We start from the raw sequence: 15,692 nt of genomic DNA on the forward strand, positions 1-15,692 counted from the left end.
ATAGGTCTTATGGCGACGATGGGATAGGAAAGGCCTAGGAGTTGGAAGGAAGCGGCCGTGGCCTTAATTAAGGTACAGCCCCAGCATTTGCCTGGTGTGAAAATGGGAAACCACGGAAAACCATTTTCAGGGCTGCCGATAGTGGGATTCGAACCTACTATCTCCCGGATGCAAGCTCACAGCCGCGCGCCTCTACGCGCACGGTAAAGCATACCTAATCACCTGGAACTTCTACAATAAGAAATCAATATCCACAAAAGCCAAACTCCGACACTACCACACCGTTGTCCTCCCTGAGGCACTCTACGCAACTGAGACATCAGCACTTACCATTAACATCAAGGACATTGAGAAAATTGAACGACAGGTACTGAGGAAGATATTCGGGCCCAAGTTTCAAGAGGGTAAATGGATGCGAAGAAGCTCGGAAGAACACTATGCATTAACTGAGCGATTCTCTTCAGTCGCACGCAAACGGCGTATGAAATTTTATGGACATTTAGCACGAATGGATGACTCACGACTGACTAAGAAGATATTTCTTATTATCAATGGAAACCGACAATCCAAAGCTCGCTGGCTAGTGGATGCACAAAAGGACCTCGCAGAAGTCGACGTTGATCCAATGGCAACCACAAGGAATACATACAGACAAAAGATCAACAGCCATAAATTTGCACCCAAGAATCCATCTGAGAAAAGCTTGAAACTCAAAAACTCGTGGACACAAGAAAGACGGCAGGCCCATAGTGAAAGGATGAGGAAGTTTTGGGAAGATAAGAAGAACAAGAAGATGAATACCAGTGCTATTTAATGGTTCCACGTGCTCCTTAAGGGGCTAAACGAATGTATATATAATAATAATAATAATAATAATAATAATAATAATAATCACCACCTGAATAAACAATCAAAGACTGACAGACTTCAGAAAATTGAAAGGAGGATTGGAAGAACCTGCATCAACAAAAAGTACCAGAAAGATGGACAGTGGCGGTTAATACCTAACAAAGTCATGTACAAAGAGCTAGAACCCATTACAGATACTATGCATAGGAGGAGACTGGGATTCTTTGGACATATCATGAGGATGCAGGATTCGAGACTTCTGAAACAACTAGTACAACACAATCTCGTCTCAAAAAATACCACAACAGGATGTAAATGGATCAGAGAAGTAAAGGAGGATTTAAAGGAAATAGGCCTTACAAGAGAAGACACCACAAATAAGATAAAATTTAATACAAAACTCAAGAATACAAACCTCCGCTTTACCCTTACACAAAACAAACCAACAACACGCATATTCTCAACAGAGGAAAGGGCACGAAGATCGGAGCGTCTGGAGAAGTACTGGGAGGACCGCAAAGCCCGAACAATCCCTTCAAAGAGACCTGAACAACGGACTGACTAAAGTGATCCTATATGGTCATAAAAGAATAATAATAATAATAATAATAATAATAATAATAATAATAATAATAATAATAATAATAATAATAATAATAATAATAACAACAACAACAACAACAATAATCAGTGAGAATTAGCCCAAAGAAAGCTGATAGTGCATTTCATTACCTGACCTTCGCTAATAATGTGTTCCTTGCAGACAATCTCCAAACAGTAGTGAAGGAGATCAAAATATGCAACAAATAGTAAGAATGGCCAGCCAGAAAAATTGTGACAGTGTACGGAAGTGTTTGGAGAACTGAAAAACTGAAATGCCTACATGAAACCCTTACTCCCAATGATAATAGAAAACAAGCACCAGGAGAAAGAGCAAGAAAGATCAAAATGAGATTTAAATCATACTCCGATTTCTAAAAATCCAGATTCATCTCCGTCAACACAAAATTGAAATACTAACACTAGTCAGACCAGAGTGCCTGTACGTCACAGAGACCCTGGCCAAAATAGATCCATGGATTGAGAAAAAGAAAAGGAAGTTAGTCAGGAAGATTTTATGGCCCAAGAAAGCTTTTTGCAGCAACAGAAATTAGGGATATCTCTTGATAACTGCTGCAATGAGCCTTGTCTCTCTTCTTGATGATGGTGTGATTAAGGCATTTTGTTGGTCAATAGGGGGACAGTTTCAATGTTCCGAATATTTGGAAACATTTTCAATGTGGCCAACTCTGCTCTTAAGAGATAACATAGGGGTAAAGCCAGGTGACAAAACATAAGGAATAAGCACCAACTAAGAATAAAACAATGCGTCAAATGTCTTAAGTATAAATTTTATTCACTAAATATTTCCAATTCTTTAGAAACATGTTTCTATAACAGAACTAAGTTTACCAAGTTACCTTCTGCTCTGACCAAGACTTAAGTGGCCCAAGATATTATACTTTTCGAGCTATGCCATATAAATTACCAATGTGCTTTCTCAAAACTGACACACATTTTCAATACACAATGCTACAATTTGTTTCACGTTGCACTGACACAGATACGTCTTATGGTGACGATGGGATAGGAAAGGGCAAGGAGTGAGAAAGAAGCGGCCATGGCCTTAAATAAGGTACAAACCCAGCATTTGCCTGGTGTGAAAATAGGAAACCACAGAAAACTATCTACAGAGGTGCCGACAATGGGGTTAGAACCCACTATCTTCTGAATGCAAGCTCACTGGTACGGCCAACCTGTTCAATACACACTGCTACATTTTACAGCCTCCTTTACAAGGTTTTGTAATTGAGCTAACAAGGGAGCATACGCAACCCACCAATTTTATTGACAATATGTAGATACAGTCGCTTGAACTCTTCAGTATTGTAGTCAAAATTAGCAGTGGAGGTAAACTGCTTCAAACTATTTGACATCAGCTATCCAGTCAAATGGTCAGATTGCAGCATGCAGCACTGTCATTCTGAGGTAACTGTTGAACACTACTGATGTTGCCACAACTAGAATGAGTTTACATGGGTTATGCAGTCGATACTTGAGATGAGGATAAAACATTACTGTATATGTATGGTAAATAATTGGTACTAGAATATGAGAGAAATTATTTACCTTACATGACGGCCGTGTTCAAATTGAATTAGCAGCCTCCAATATTTCAATGGTGACTGCTCTTCACATTCCCAGGGGGTCTGCTCTCTCTGAAAATAGGTAGTAAACTATTGTAGATATTAACTCAATCTGAGCACAGCCTACAATCCCGGAAAAGTTGGCTCAGTTGGCTTCAGTTTAACATAGCACTAGAAAACAATACAGTTCTTCAAACCTACAGTGCTTTCATCAACACTCAGATTTTTCCCTGGGATGAAAATTCTCAGCATTTTTTATGCTTTTCACTTTAGAACTGCTCGATTGTGGTCCTACTTGATCATTATGAGGGTAGGAAAGACAGAGATTCTAAAATATCTCTAAAAATCTGTCCCTGCTCTCACTAGAATAGCCTTGAATATATCCACCTTACTGTTCATTCCCATATTTATCACTATGCCAGAGAAAGGCCTTCAAATCTTCAACTGTGACTTCCTTCCACAAACAACATGAGGAGGAGTGTTTTGCTGAATTTTTAGCTTCATATATTCTTTATTTATTCTCAACAAATGAGACACCTGGCTACAATTGTGGCTGACCACAAGGATCCAGAAAAGAATACAACTTGTTTAATGTATAACAGAAATGTAATATAATGAGTCATTGTTTTCTATTGACAAGAATATACAGTAAATGGTGGTTTAGTATTGTCAAACAAATTCTTCAAAATATTTAATGAAAGATGTTGTACATCTGTCAACGTAAGACCCAGCTTCATGTGATAGGAACTGGTGTCCTAAAACGAAGTTCCCCTGACTCAGAAGAGAAGTCCTCTTACTTCCCATGCGTAGCCAATTGTGTTATAGCTCTTACTTAATTAAGGTACGCATGGACAGTAGATGGCTCTCTTTTCCTCCTTCACCACCAATGCCTGCTCCGAGTTGACATCAAAGTGTATGGTGGGATCCAATAGGAGGTATTACTTTTCTCTTAGGGTTGATGGCGATAACATCCACTTGCCTGGCCGATCCATCTTCTGAAAGGCAATGCACTTCCTCATAAACCTCTCACTTTGCTTTCCGCAGGGCTATCACTTGAAAGAACTGACCTTGTGATGGTGGATGTTCATCTGTAAATTTCCCTTGGAACAATTGTGTAAAACATGGCCCAGAGTATTAGGTTCTCCACATCCTGGGTGGCAATATTTAATGGTAGACTTTCAAAGTGGATGAAGACAAGGAGAAGGTGAAATGGAAGTCAATGATCCAGTGCATGACCCAGGAGCTCCCTGGACAATGGTGATGGAAAAAGATGATCTCAAAATGTCTAGAAAAGAAGTGTGTGTAACAATAAATGTAGTTTTCACCGGTGTGCAAATGGATTAGTTTCCCATCACTCATTTCCAGTTGTATGTACGAGGTGTACGCATTAAGGCTTTTCCGGTTACATTAAGAGATGGCGCCAGCGAACAGTACGCAGCGTATGAATTTGACACGTCAGTTTGTTCGTATGACATCAACCTACCAACACACACAAGTTGAATCTGCCAAACACTAGTGTCTGTGTTGTATCGTTCAGTGATCATGTCGATGTTTGTGCCTGAAAAAGAACATTTGCGGAGTGCATTGTTTTTCTTATTTAATCAAAAGAAAAAGGCTGTGGAAAGTCATAGTTTGCTGGTAGATTAGAACAAGTGAAACATGGTTTCGACAATTTAAACATGGTGATTTCTATATGAAAGACAGTGCGTACTCTGTTAGACCACACAAGTGGTATTGTGTATTATGAACACTTGAAGCCCAGCAAAAAAGTTAATGCACAACGACATCGCCAACAAATTATTAGTTTAAATCACGCATTGATCAAAAGACAACCAGAATAGGCGAGAAGACATGGCAAAGTGATTTTGTTACATGACAAAGCGCTATCTCAGACAGCAAAATCAGTGAAAGACACCTTGAAATAGCTTGGATGGGACATCCTTCCGCACCCGCCGTACTTCCCTGACCTGGCGCCATCTGACTGTCACCTCTTCGCATCACTGGGGCACGCGCTCACAGAGCAGCACTTCAGCAATTTCGAGGTAGTTGGAAAATACTTGACGAATGGTTTGCCGCAAAAGACAAGCAGTTTTTCTGGCAAGGTATTCATAACTTACCTGAAAGATGGACAAAGTGTGTAGAAGCCGATGACCAATATTTTGAATAAAGAAAAAATGAATTTCCCTTGAAAATTATGTGTCTTCATTACTACAAAAACCAGCAAAAACTTATGCATACACCTGATAACATGGCAACACAATTGCCAGCCTCAGCCATGATGGTTTGATGTCACTTGCTAACGAGCAGTGTGGCTGGGCGTGTTAATGCACTATGGCTGTGGAACCAAGCTCTGCCTTCGGGAGATGAGTGGGCTCAAACGCCACCGCCAGCTGTCCTAAGAATGGTTTTCTGCAGTTTGCCGTTTTGACTTCTAGGCAAATGCTGGGACAGTATCTATTCATAGGACACAGCTGATTCCTTCCACATCCTTACAAAATTTCATTCACCATCATTCATTTCATCTCCATTAGCTCCTCAGCTGAGGTTGGAGACAGGAAATGTATTTGGCCGTACAAGAACCCTGCCATAAAATTTCATCTCACCTCATTGCAGATCCCGTATCAGGAAGCAGGACTAAGGGGTGACATACAGTTAATTTCAACACGAGCTCTCATAAAGTCAGGAAAAATCAGTCTGCACAGTTTCAATCAAATTGTGGCACTACATCTGTGTACGTATGTGTTCTTTTTCTTTCTTTCAGACGAGCAGCAATTTAAATTGCCAAATGTAACTGTACACATCTCAGCTGTCTAAATAACTACATGACTTTGGGTTCTGTACTGCAAAATGATTTACAAACAGCCTAGCTCTGTTGAGCACATCCTCCAGTAATGACGAGAGACTCCTCTCCACCACACCAGGACTCCAGTTACCTGCAACAATAAACATGCAAAGGAACATTTACATGTCACTTCAAGTTAAAGTTTATATTTATGATTTTATTTTTAATCCCACTGTGTTTTTTATTGATTATTGATGGGTGGTTAAGTCCGTAATATATTTTATAGCTTTTGCTTTTCTTTTCTTGGATGCATTTTATCTGGGGATTATAGTCATTTGAAATATTATTATTATTATTATTATTATTATTATTATTATTATTATTATTATTACATTGTCCGGCTCCATGGCTGGCCTTTTAGTCCAGAGAGTCCCGGGTTTGATTCCCAGCAGGGTCGGAGATTTTAATCTTAAAGGGTTAATTCCCTTGGCTTGGGGACTGCGTATTTGTACTGTCCACCAACATCCCTGCAACTCACACACCACACATAATACTATCCTCCACCACAATAACATGTAGTTACCTACACATGGCAGGTGCCACCCACCCTCATTGGAGGATCTGCCTTACAAGGGCTGCTCCAATACCAATTTACTCATTTGGGACAAATATTCAGGTTCCCTAAGGGAATCAACATCTATATCATAAAAATAGCAACACAAAATAATAATAATAATAATAATAATAATAATAATAATAATAATAATAATAATAATAATATTCCTAAATAAGGAACGAAACATGTACTGTTGACATATAAATAAAAAAATTGACAAAAGGCAAAATAAAGTATCAAAACGGTGGAAGAATCTCAATAGTAATATTATTATTATTATTATTATTATTATTATTATTATTATTATTATTATTATTATTATTATTATTATTATTATTATTATATTTGCCTTTATTCATAGTGGTGAAGTTAAGACTCATGGTCCTCTCTTACACTTAGCCACACTTCATTAACAGTGTACATCTGAAAGATATTCATAAACTTATCTTAAAAACTACTATCACAAACTAGAAATAGAAATAACATGAGACAAAATATAACCAATAAATATTCTTAATATTATCTTAGAAACTACTATTGCAAACCACTTTTTTTTTTTTTTTTTTTTTTGTATTTGCTTTACGTCGCACCGACACAGATAGGTCTTATGGCTTGCAAGTAATCAGCTTCATTTTCCGTATCAAAATCTAATCACTAAATTTTACACTATTGAGATTCTTCCACCGTTTTGATACTTTATTTTGCCTTTTGGCAAATTTTTTATTTGGCCAGTAACACACTAACCCCACATTGTTTTTAATATCATCTATCTTAATTCGTATTTAGTTTTTAAGTGAATCAATGTATTTGTAAATCTATGTATTTAAAATCTTAACCATTCACCTAAGCCACTATAACAGCTGAGGATGTTCCTAAATAAGGAACGAAACATGTACTGTTGACATATAAATAAAAAATTTGCCAAAAGGCAAAATAAAGTATCAAAACGATGGAAGAATCTCAATAGTGTAAAATTTAGTGAGGTCTTATGGCGACGATGGGGCAGGAAGGGGCTAAGAGTGGGAAGGAAGCGGCCGTGGCCTTAATTAAGGTACAGCCCCAGCATTTGCCTGGTGTGAAAATGGGAAACCACGGAAAACCATCTTCAGGGCTGCCGACAGTGGAGTTTGAACCCATGATCTCCTGAATACTGGATATGAATATGAAACAAAATAACATAAGCACATATAAATATTCTTAGTCATATCTTAAAACTATCATTACAAATTAAGAGTTGAATGACACAAAATAACATAACCACAGAAAACATACATTCACTCCACAAGATTCATTCAACCTGGTGACACACATCGAGGAGATACTCACAGTAAGACAACAAAGGAATTTAAGCTTTTTATGGCTCTAATGTTATGGGGGAGAGAATTCCATATTCTAGCTGCATTTGCAACAAGGGAATGGCTATATGCTGTTGACCTGCTGAGAGGAATAGCAAGGGTACTACTGGAGCGTGTGTTATGCTGGTGGAAAGAGGATAGGAAATTCAGCTGTAAAGATAATCTAATGATGATGATGATGATGATGATGATAAGTAGTATGGGACATTGTCGTTTAATAATCTAAACATTAATACTGCCACATGGAGGTTTCTATATTGTTCAAATCTAATGATGATGATGATGTTTTCTTTAGCATGATGATTTCTTCCAGCGCCGGGAATGTCCGACTACATGTTCAAATTGCCTGGTGCAGGTCTTTCTATTTGACGCCAACAGGTGACCCTCACGTCTTGATGTGTGATGATGACAATGAGGCAGGGAGAGGGTGAAACCCAAAATTGGCACATAGACTGTCAAATAACACCAACGGGTCTGCTCAAGGTTAAATGCCCTCATCCAACGTATCGATCACCATCGACAGCGTCATATGTCCTTACTCCAAACGAACACTGCACAAAGGTTTGGAATTCAATTCAGGCTTTCTGACAAGCAAACTAGTGATCAGAAATTTTATACCAAAACCTCTCCTTTAAAAGTTATGAACTTCATTCTGTATTGACAGTTGAAATCTTACAACAAGTTTCTTGATTGTAATCATCCTATTCAATACAAGACACCATCTAATACGATGGAGTGTTTTACCCATACATGTTTCAACTCTATAGGGTTATCCTCCGTGGGTTAACATAAATTACAAAAACATATTACTAATAGTATGCTCAATGTCACTGATAAATTCCATTTTACTTAATACAGTATCTAAAAGAGTCCATCTTGGTGTAGTCTTAGTTGACATAACTGACAAAACACTCAGACAACTGTTGTAAAGAAACTCCATCTTATTAGGTGGATTAGGTGGATTAGAGGATTACAATAAATTATCTTGTAAGAGAAAACCTTTCATACCCTGAGGGTAAAAATTTTATCATCTTCAGTTTGTAACAAATGAAATGTATGGGAATGCTAAAGGTTGAAAAGGTGTCCAAGGACTTCGGCTCGACAGGTGCAGGTCTTTTAATTTGACCGGTAAATTCAATATGCATTACTATAGAAGATGTATGATATCAAACTTGTTTTAAGAGAGCAATTCTATTCCCAGTTTATTCTCTATTTTCAACAGTTTGTCAAAAATCATTGAACACTCTAGCAATCATTCTATGGGCTTCCGAACTCCCCAATTTGACCAAGCTCAAACTTCCACAGGCCTGAGGATATGATTTAATTTAAAATTTCTACCCGCAATCTCTATGGGCTTGGTTATAGCTGTCATTTGGTTACTGAATACAACTTGTGGGTACATGGATTAAATGGAGTATGTGAGCAGGTATGTACCTTATAACCTGAAGTGGACATATTAATTTCAAATGCAAAAAATTGTGTTTGTGAAAATGCGAACAAGAACAGATTTGTTTAAAGCCAAAAACCACATCTTGCACTTCTGTTGCAAAATTTTGGGTGGAGAAGACTTGCGAGAAAGGAGAGGAGCTGCTTGAATAAGCGGTATGTTCCAAGCAGGCAGCAGAAAGATGGCATGGAATAACATTAGTAGTTAAATAAGCTTGAGATGAGATTTTAAAAGTAGGAAAATTCATAATATGAAGATAAAGTTGGAATTCAAGAGGGCAAATTGAGGCAAATATTTGTTTGTAGGAAGAGGAATTATGGACTGGAATAATTTCCTATGGGAGATGTTCGATAAATTTCTTAAGTTCTTTAACAGTGTTTAAGGAAAGACTAGGTAAATGACCAACAGGGAATCTGCCACTTGGGCAACAGCCCTAAATGCAAATCAGTGGTGAATGATTGACTGATACATGTTCGTGGTACTTTGTAGTAATAAGTTCTGTCACCAGATGATACTTAATAATAGTTTTTGTTGTATTTTTTACAAATCAAGGATGCATTGCAGAGAAGTGAAAGAATGAAATATATCATACCTAGTTGTAATAGTACACACAATGTAACATAGATTAACAGAAGACAAAACAGTTCATGCAAAAGGTGATACAGACAACTCTGATAGTGAAATAGAGTAATTGGGAGATACTGCTGGTGTGTTTGAAGACTATGTATTACAATAATTTTGAATAAGCCTAAACCATAATGTTTTGAATACAACTTTCCAAAGTTTAAGGTTAAGCTTAGTACTGAAAATTATTTGGAAAAAGAGGAAAACAAAGTTCCTTGGACACGTACTGAGACATGACTCTCTTCTCGAAACCATCACTGAAGGTGAAGTACTGGGAAAGAGACCCAGGGAACGACCAAAGATGTCATCCATGAAGATCTCCGTCGGTGAACTGGCATGTGGTTCATATATCAACATGAAGAGGCTAGCAGAACATCATCAGATGTGGCTACAGCGATGAAGCATTGCCTTTAGTAGATGATGATGATGACGACTGTATTTGGACATATTGCTTTATGTAAACCTCACAGAGGCATTAAAATATTGCAACCATGATATACGTGATGGAAATGATAAGCATAATTTTTACACCATTTCTTTACACTGCATAATAATTGAAAACCATTAAGGTCTGTTTAGTTGTTGCAAATTATAGCTGTAAGGGGATATTACGGCGATAACCGGCATTTCAGCTAAATACGAATGATTTCAAAGAATTTGTATTTTTTCGTTATTTAGAATTGCCTAGTATGCCTCATTTTGGTGCTGCCGTTGGTTTTGGGGGTTTCCTTATAACCCCACAACCTTTGGTGGTGCTGTTTGAGGATCCAACCAGCCTCTGGGCTGTTGACCTAACAGACAGAATTGAAATAAGAAGTTTGTGGACTTGGTTTTGTTCAACTTGTTTTTCTATTAGTTCAATGTGGCACTAACACATCGGAAAGTTTTTGCCGACGGAAGGATGGGAAAAGGCTAGGATTAAACAGGTATCGGCTGTGTCTTTAATTAACGTACAGTCCCGGCATTTGCCTGATGTGAAAATGGGAAAACACAGAAAACCATCTTTAGGGCTGGCGACAGTGCGAATCAAACCCACTATCTCCCGAAGGCAAGCTCGCAGTTGCGGGACTCTCAACATACGACCAACTCACTCGGGTGTTTTGTTCTTTACTGTACATACGACTTGGTTAGAAATGTGGTGTACGTTCTCCAATCACAATCCCTGAATTATTTCATCAATTCGTGGAAAACAGATCACTAAATCATGGATATTCAAATTGTAATCATGAATATAAATTCGCCTCCCAGATGACAAACATAACCCACGCATGCTAGAGAGGAACGGGGGTGGCGATCGTTTTCTTGGGAAGAGTGAAGGGATGCGCCAATGCAAAGGCTTTTTCTAATAGCGGTGTTTGTGATATTTTGTCAATTTTTAGAATACACTTTCAATATTGCCAGTTGTTAAATTTGAAAACAAATGTTCATTTGGTGTTTATACTGGAAAACAATGACGGAAGAAACACTTGAAACTTCTAGAATATTATTTTTAATTCAAATGTACGAGCAAAACTTAAGGCATTTGTGGCTATAAATGACCTTTTATTTACATTGTCATGTTTTATCTTTTTTCTTGGCAACAATATTGACACTATTACTGGTCTAGTTATATAACAGAACTGTAATATTGACATGATACTGTATATGCTTTTGGGCTTATGCCGTGTCAAGAAAATAAGGTGAAGTTCTTTACGTTTCTCAGGGAACTGTGCTCTGTGTCATCAGAAGAAAATCTTGACTGTCCACAAGAAAGGCTTCTTAAACAATGACTTTTTGAAATTTAGACATTGTAATAGAAGTGGAAATGGTATGTTCATTCGTCACGAGATGGCTCACCGGACGTGGCACAGCGCTAGCGTTCGAAGTGGAAGCTGTCCAAACAATCAGAATCAGTCTAAGAAGGTCACATAACATGTGTACGTAACATATGACATTGAAAGGTGTATGACATTGACACAAGCCTGGAATGAAACATCTGGCGATGAGGAACGTATTAGAAAACACCGAGACGAAATAACAATAGTGAAGGGACAGGGAAGGGAACTACCTACGTAAATCCTTAATGGCTGGCAACCAGGTATTTCTTCATTGATAGCCAGTGTCCCTGTTGAAATTGTTAGAATTTCTACGTATTTCCACAGCTTCCTGTATAATCCTGGACCTGTAGTGTCTAGTATGGGGAAGAGCTTGAGCATCTTGGAACATCGTAATCTATAATCTTCATTTCCGTATTGACGAATTACGTGACTTTGAGCGGTTCCATCTCCACCTGGATATTTGATGGCTCACAAATTCGTCTCACCCTCTTGGCGAGTGTTTTGAGAATGGCTTGTTTTTGTGCTAAATGGTGGTGAGAATCTGCATGAAGATAGCGATTTGTGTGGGTAGGCTTACGATAGACGGTATGTCCTAAGGAGCCGTCCGGTTTCTTTCTTACTAGAACATCCAAGAAAGGAAGGCATCCGTCCGACCCCATCTCCATAGTGACTTTAATAGAAGGATGTTGCCATTTCGGTGGTTTAGAAATAGATGAAGTTTCTCAGGACCTTCCGTCCAGACAACAAATGCATCATCAACATACCTCCACCATATCATAGGTTTGACAGGCGCCAAAGCAATAGCCTCCTCCTCAAAATGCCCCATAAAGAAATTAGCCACTATGGGCGAAAGTGGACTTCAGATAGCCACTCCGTCTGTCTATTCGTAAAAATTCCCACCCCACAAGAAATAGCTGGAAGTCATGCAGTGGTAAATCAGCTTAGTAATGTCCTCAGGGAACAGGTGTTCAATGAGAGACATGACCTAGTCAATCGGCAATTTAGTGAACAAGGACTCCACATTGAAACTCACCAAAAGTGCATTAGGTTGAAGGGTTATGGTTGACAACTTGTTGACAAAATACCGAGAGTTCCTGACGTATGATTCAGTACGTCCTATGTGTGGCTGAAGCACTAACAATAGGTCTTGGGGGAATATCTTTTTTATGGATCTTAGGCAGTCCATATAACCTAGGTGGCACTGCATCCCCCAGGGATAGATGTTTAACCTCCTCTTTGGAACTGAAGACTGCCTTAGGAGCTTCACAGTGGCGTTGGACACATGAGTGGTGGGGTCACATGGGCTCAGTCTATAAACAGGCTCTGACAATATAGCCGAGATCTTATTCTTATACTCGTCAGTGTCCATATCCACTGTCGCATTAACCTTATCAGCTGAAAGAATGGTCAGTTTAGAATCATCTCTAAGTTCCTTCAGAGCTCTCCTTTAGCCTCATGTTAAATTGGGCGTGGGTACAACAGCGGACCTTATGAGTCTCACACATTTCTGTCTTAACTCCTCAGCCTCATCTGTAGGTGGTTTGTGGGTGGCTGTCTCAACGAAAGTAATTAACTCCTCAGTGGGAATTTTAGAGGGAGCGACAGCGTAATTAAGACCCCTAGCTAGAACTCCCATTTGGTTCTTGTCCAAGGATTTCTTGGAAAGATTGACGACAGTTTTACTAGCATCCAGGTTCATGCGAGAGACCACCTGTTTCTGAGCTAGACGGAGGAACTCGATTTCTGTCTGAATGACACCTGGTTGAATTTTCGTTCAGCCTGTACAGCAGTAATGGGATCGAAAGTCAACCACAATTCCTGCAAGAGAGTGTTGCTTAACAGCAGGTGTAAACGAAACAACTCCTGGGAGACTGAGTCCAGTTCCTTACGAGTGTAATGCACTCTCTTGATCACAAGAGCCTTGTTAGCGCGTTGATATATTCTCCTGGCCTTCGGTGTATTTAACATGTGCTTCAGCTTCACACAGTTGGGAATGATGTTATGGTTCCTGCATCTCGGTAGAAACCACAAAGAAAAATGAAGAATAGACTTCTTTCTCCTTAATTTGCTGAATTTTGAAGCCTTCTTAAAAGTATCCTTCCCATAGAGGTTTTAATGTTGCCATTGATGCTTTCATGGCCTGTACTTATATACATGATACTGTATAGGCTATTGCGCTTATGCCATGTCAAGTAAATAAGGTGAAATTCTTTACGTTTTGCGGAGAACAGTGCTCTGCGTCACTCAAATAGGCCCAATAAAATATCAAAACAGGTGACAGGTAATAACTGATATTGCTTAGAGTAATTAATGCTACAGGATGCCAATTTCAATGCATATCAGTCTTGTTATAAACATAAAATATAACTGTGTAATTTCATATCTCTGTCATTTTATTACTTGCTCTTTTTAGTAAGAAAAAAGTCATTGTTTTTCGTTTCATCAAAGCTCTGCGTTTCAGATGAAACAAAGCCTTCTCTACTTGCATAGTGTTCTCTTAAACTTCGCAATCACTGATATCGTGAGAGCACATGAAGGATTTCACTTTCACTAAGGCGACATGCACTTCGGCGAAACTCAGGATGACTTGGGGCTCAAGATCGTCTTCTTTGCCTTCATCACCCCTCTCCCCCATGCCATCATCACACAGCTCTTCAATTGTTTCCACTCCACATGTGGCTACATGAAAATCGATCAGCACATAGTCTTCAAACTCAATGCGGGCAGCATCACTTTCATCCTTTAATTCTTCACAGTCTTCATTAAAGATATCTCATCACTATCTTTCACCATTAGCACAGAGGTTTTCAGCGGAGTCTATGCTGACAGCTGAAACCACCTTTATGGAAAGTGTTCACAACATTTGGCTGGGACACCTGCTGCCAAGCTGCTACTGTGAAATGAATAACTTGTAATAAATTGATTTTCTCATTCATTTCTTTACGGGCACCCAATATGCACACTGCAGTTAGGCGCTTACAGTACGGTTGCTTGAAACGTTTTATTACCCCAAACTTAAGAGGCTGCAACACACTGGTAGTTTTGGAGGAGGAATGCACAACTTTCACATTAAGAAGAAATGACGTGACCTGTGGATGAGGGTTACAGTTTTCCATAAAGAGCACGAATTATCTTCCTTGTACACTCATAGAGGCATCAAATTACCTTAAAAATTATGAGAAAATGTCAGTGATCATCCAAGCTTTCTTGTTTGCATGATATATCACAGGTAGTTCTTTCATGTTCTTAAAACAAAGTGGTTTAAATGACTTTCCCACTATGACTGGCATTTTCATATCACTGCCATCACTGTTCACACACAGCAGAATGGTTAGTCTTTCTTTTGAACTTTTCCCACCATAGCAAGATTCACCTTTCAGCGCCAGTGTTCTGTCTGGAAGGACACTGTAAAATGTCCAGCCTCATCCGTGTTATATACGTCACACGGCTCATACCCCTCCAGTAGCGAAGGCAAGTCTCTCGATCAATTTTCGATCTTGTCACTATCTTCTTGGCTTTCTCCTGTAATATAGTTCCATCTATAGGGATACTGGAAGCCCTGGCTTGCTGGTACCATGAAAAGGATATTCTCCAGTTGAGAAAATGTAGATTCTCTTCCGGTTTTTCTTTTTTTACTTGAACGGCCACATTTATCAATTTGTTCCCTTATCTCATTCTTCTTGACAAATATGGAGTTTAAACTGAAGTTGAAGACTGTTCTTGGGTTAGACTCTTTCTTTGAATGGATTTAATTCAACTTCTATAATTTTCAATCTTTCTTCCAGAGTTCTTACTTTTTTCACGGGACGTTAACATGTCATGAATAACAATAATACACAGGAACTAAAGTGAGAAAAACAACGTAATTACGAACGATAAATAAAATTATATTCGCCACACACAACCAAGACACAGCATAGGACCACTCAGAATGAAACTAAATAGCACAATGACAGCTTGTTGCTTCGAGTAGAAGCCTTGGCACCAGGAGGCTCATAGGCGTGTTTATATAGTGT

The 15,692-nt window shown here is 38.8% G+C and overlaps 1 protein-coding gene across 2 annotated transcripts in view; it reads right to left on the reverse strand.

Annotated features, from left to right (window-relative positions):
* Positions 1–2,219: 2,219 nt before the first annotated feature.
* Positions 2,220–15,692, reverse strand: part of LOC136873410 (mitochondrial transcription rescue factor 1) — a 155,657-nt gene continuing 142,184 nt past the window's right edge. For both annotated transcript variants that reach the window (XM_067146700.2, XM_067146699.2), the window contains exon 5: positions 2,220–5,968. The gene's annotated coding sequence lies outside the window, so the exon portion shown is untranslated. The remainder of the gene's footprint in view (positions 5,969–15,692) is intronic.

This window comes from Anabrus simplex, chromosome 1 (genome assembly GCF_040414725.1).
Source record: "Anabrus simplex isolate iqAnaSimp1 chromosome 1, ASM4041472v1, whole genome shotgun sequence".
Classification (NCBI taxonomy): Eukaryota; Metazoa; Arthropoda; class Insecta; order Orthoptera; family Tettigoniidae; genus Anabrus; species Anabrus simplex.